The sequence below is a fragment of the Salvelinus sp. IW2-2015 genome, linkage group LG31 (assembly GCF_002910315.2).
Source record: "Salvelinus sp. IW2-2015 linkage group LG31, ASM291031v2, whole genome shotgun sequence".
NCBI lineage: Eukaryota > Metazoa > Chordata > Actinopteri > Salmoniformes > Salmonidae > Salvelinus > Salvelinus sp. IW2-2015.
The window spans coordinates 26,549,950-26,554,914 of record NC_036870.1 but is presented as its reverse complement, the minus strand read 5'-3'; the positions used below and the strand labels follow the sequence as shown (position 1 = coordinate 26,554,914).

The 4,965-nt window shown below is 41.8% G+C and overlaps 1 pseudogene; it reads left to right on the top strand.

Moving 5' to 3' along the window:
- LOC111955777 (syndetin-like) overlaps positions 1-4,965 on the top strand; it is a 322,304-nt pseudogene that overhangs the window by 219,139 nt on the left and 98,200 nt on the right.

The following is a 4,965-nucleotide window of genomic DNA, read 5'->3' as shown; positions in this document are numbered from 1 at the left end:
GAGCATGAGAGAAAGACCACCAGATATACCCTGGAATTATGTGGCTGAGCCATGAAGAGAAAGACCACCAGATATACCCTGGAATTATGTGGCTGAGCCATGAGGAGAAAGACCACCAGATATACCCTGGCATTATGTGGCTGAGCCATGAAGAGAAAGACCACCAGATATACAGTGGAATTATGGTAGCTGAGTTTGGTCACTAGATGTCCCCATTGCACCTTTTTTGTACCTTTTTGTTTTTCTTGCTCTAATTATTGTTTGCACCTGTAGGTCATTCCCTTGTTAGTATTTAAACCCTGTGTGTTCCTTTGTTCCTTGCTCAGTGTTTGTAAGTTAGCACCCAGCCCCAGCCCAAGCCTTGTTTTATACAGTTATTTCTCTTGTTGGATTTTCCAGAGGTTCTCTGGTTTAGTTCTTGTGTATTATTTGAGTAGTCTTTTGAGGTTTGTTTTTCCCWGCTGTTTTTTACCACTTTGTGGAGTTTCTTTTGTATTTTGGAGGATTTCCATTTTGTGCCTTTTGGCTTTATTTTTGGACATTGTGGATTTAGTTTCTTTGCCTGAAGATTTTGTTCTTTAATTAAACCACCATCTCTAGTACTGCTGTGTCTGCCTCATCTTCTGGGTTCTGACGATTATCAGTGACTGTTTCTCGCACCGGGTCCTGACAGAACAGATGTAGGAATTAATGAATTGATGATGTACATAAACATTACACACAGTTATTGATTTCCATGCATGTTGTGTGGCGAAAGCCTTGGGTTCACTACATGCAGGAGAACACAGTGCCTGCAGGGTCTGCGTTCTCCCCAGTGTGTTGTACTGATCTAAGCCTCTAACACGCTCATTTCCCAATCTATCAGAAGGAATCACTGGCTAATTGAAGTGCTGCTGGAAGGTCACGTCCATGTCCAGCAATTAGAGATGTACTAATGAATGGTGGTAGATGCAGTTTCATCATTAGTCAGGGGGCTGGTTCTGTAAGATCAGCGGTTCACCACTGCCCCAACACTCGTTTAGCTACGTCTTTAGCCCTCTCGTGTCACGCCTCTTAATTGATCAATTAAGGAGATTTTACGAATGAATATTGCTGGGCTCAACCACTGAGCCTCAGGTTTATGAATCTGAACCACTGTCTGTGTCTGGGCTCAACCACCGAGCCTCAGGTTTATGAATCTGAACCACTGTCTGTGTCTGGGCTCAACCACCGAGCCTCAGGGTTATGAATCTGAACCGCTGTCTGTCTAGGCTCAACCACCGAGCTGCAGGGTTATGAATATGAACCTGTGTCTGGGCTCAACCACCAAGCCTCAGGGTTATGAATATGAACCACTGTCTGTGTCTGGGCTCAACCACCAAGCCTCAGGGTTATGAATATGAACCACTGTCTGTGTCTAGGCTCAACCACCGAGCCACAGGGTTATGAACATGAACAGCTGTCTGTCCCGCCCTCACGCCTCTCCTCTCTCTCTAATCAGCACCTCCCCTCTCTCTCTAATCAGCCCGTCAAGGGAGACGCTGCGCAGCAGGAAGAAGTCGGACTACAGCCTTAACAAGGGCGCCAATGCTCCCATCCTGACCAACACAACCCTCAACGTGATTCGCCTGGTCGGTGAGTAATCTTCTCCTCTCCTCTGTTCCTCTCCTCTCACCTCCCAGAAACATCCAAGACACTAAGTGATGACCGTGGTGACCCCTCTCCTGCCAGAGACCTCGATAACCAATTAACAAGCTCATCGCTCATTTAAGAATGTGATGAACCAGGACCCTATTCCCAAGGCTACCTGGCGGTGTGACTGGCCTGTACCTGCCATCATTAGCCTATCATTATCCACGCCAAACCCCCGTGACCTTTCATTTCATAAGTGGAATGTAAATGTCTGTTTGACGTCAGTTGCGAGGTGTCGTGCCTCAAAGTCAATTTTGCTTCCTGCTCAAATCGCAACCCGTCTTTGATTTGATTTAATTGGAGAGGAAGAAATGTCATTATGATAAGTGAGGTAGTTAAGGCTCCGAGTTTGTGAAGAAATCTCTGTTTTTCACTCGTGTTTTTAACTGATTAGAATTTAATTACGTTTCTAAACAACATTCTAAATGACCAGCGCAGTTCACTTACAGTGTAGTAAATTCATTTTATTCAACTAACACTTATTTGTATTGTTTTTGCATTTCAGATGTATAATAGTACATGTATAATTTAAAACTTATTAAGTCAAATAGAACATGTACAATATACCAAGTCACTTAATGTGAAAGAAATCCTGATCTGCATTTCTGTTTCAATAGTGCTCTGAAAAGTTAGATGACAGGGTTCTAGTATTCACAGAAAGAGAAAGTAAGAAAGTGCCAGTCTCAGCTCAAAAAGTGGCTCTTTCATCAGCTCTGGTTCAATGGTAACCTTGTTACAGCCATGTGCTCTGTAGCTATTCATTTTATTACCTTTTTCTCAAATTAAATTGCTTCCCCTCAGAGTACATGTAAATGCTCCATAAGCTGGGCAAATATATTATTATAAATCACTATTCGATTATGATTGACTTAAAACATCTTAGATTACATTACTATGGGAGTCCTGGGATCTAATGTTACCCCAGCTACAATGTTGTCTGCTTTAGTTGGATATGATGAACAGTTGAGACCCTTTACGTCCCAGGACATCTTATAGAGGTGAATGGAGAGTAAATCAGTTGTTTTCATTTGGTGCAGTGCTGATGTCAAACGTCATGTCAATTTTTTGGCATCCTGATCACATTCATATCAGTCATGTACTGTAAATCGCCCAGAGGATATTTGCTTCAAAGTTACATTCAAACATTAGAATTTATCCCATTCAAATCCCCCAAAAAGATGACGCAAAGGTTTTGGATCAACTTGTTTAGATGTGGAAGATCCAAACAGAATGTCCAAGTATCTAATATACCAGGCTAGTAGTTTTTGAGATTAGCTTTTTTTTTTTTACCTTTCTGTTGATAACTGTTTAACTGATATCAATTGTTTTGTTATTTAATATCTAATAGTATATAATAACATATATAATAATATGTATACCTTTGTAATATTTCCCATACAGGTTAAATACATGCGGATGATGAACCTTCTGAAGCCTTTGATGTCATCCGCTGTGTTTCCCAGCTGTTTGATTACTACCTGTATGCTGTCTACACCTTCTTCCGCCGCAACGATATGGTACGGGATAATACTACAAAGCTATTTTAATGGAGATTATTCATTGACCATGCATTTTAGTCCAGGACTAGGCTTAACCTGTGTCCGGGAAACTGGCCCTGAGGGTCTTTTACACAACCATACATGACAGACCTGTTTTTGTATGTGACAGACTTGCATTATGTTCATTAGTGTCCCCAATGTGAATGTGTTCTATGTTTCTCAAATGTTATCTTATATATTATTTACCACTCAATTATCTGTATGTGGTGACTGCTTCTATGTCCCACCTCTTGTACACACATCACTCATTGGAAATTGTCAGTGGGGCTGTAGCTGAAATGACCTAAGATTGCTTTTCCCTTCTGTTGAGCCAATGTATGAGAGAGCATTGTATTGGTGCTTATGGAGTTGAAATAGAGTTGGAATGAATGAGAGTGTCTTCAGAACAAGTCACCCTCCTTGAAAACATGACAGATATTACAGATATTTTCAGACTGTTCAGTAAGATAAGGGACACTGAAGTGCTAACTGCTCTGTTTACTAAGGAGATGATCGTGGACTTCAGGAAACAGCAGAAGGATCAGCCCCCTATCCACATCGACAGGACAGTAGTATCCACATGGACTGGACAGTAGTGGAGAAGGTGGAAAGTTTCAAGTTCCTCGGTGTACACATCACGGACAAACTGAAATGGTCCACCCACACAGACAGTGTGGTGAAGAAGGCGCAACAGCGCCTCTTCAACCTCAGGAGGCTGAATAAATTTGGCTTGTCACCAAAAACACTCACAAACTTTTACAGATGCACAATCGGCGGTAATTTAAGCGGAGAAGAAAAATACAGAGAAGAGAGGAGAGAGAAATACAGAGAGAGGAGAGAGAATATAGAGAGAGAAATACAGAGAGAGAGAGAGGAAATCAGAGAGGAGAAATACGAGAGAGAGGAGAGAGAAATACAGAGAGGAGAGAATATAGAAGAGAGAATACAGAGAGAGGAGAGAGAATAGAGAAAAGGAAGAATACGAGAGAGAGAGAGAAATACAGGATATAGGCAGAGAGAGATGGGAGAGAGAGGAATATAGAGGAGAGAGAAAATACAGAGAGAGAGGAGAGAGAATAGAGAGAGAGAGAGAAATAGAGAGAGAGAGAGAGAGAGAGAAAGCAGAGATAGAAAGCCAGAGAGAGAGGAGAGAGAGAGGATAATATGGGGAGAGAAAATACAGAGAGAGAGAGAGAGAGAATACAGAGAGAGGAGAGAGATATGAGAGAGAAATACAGAGAGAGGAGAGAGAAATCGCAGAGAGAGGAGAGAAAATAAGAGAGAGAGGAGAGAGAAATACAGAGAGGAGGAGAGAGAATATAGAGAGAGAGAAATACAGAGGAGAGGAGAGAGAATACAGAGAGAGAGGAGAAGAAATTACAAAGAAGAGAGAGGAGAGAGAAATAGAGGAGAAAGGAGGGAGAGAGAAATACAGGAGAGAGGAGAGAGAAATACAGAGAGAGAGAGAAGAAATTTACAAGTCGAGAGGGGCAGAAATACAGAGTAACGGAGAGAGAATAGAACGAAGAGAGGCGATGAAGAAGCAAAATAGAAGAGAGGAGAGAGAATACATAGAGAGAAAACATACAGAGAGAGGAGAGAAATAACAGAGAGGATGAGAAATACAGAGAGAGGAGAGAGAAATATAGAGGAGAGAGGAAGAAACAGAGAGAGAGATTAGCAGAGAGCAATACAGAGGAGAGAAAGAGAGAATAACAAGAGAGGGAGAGGAGAAATACAGAGAGAGAAGAGAGAG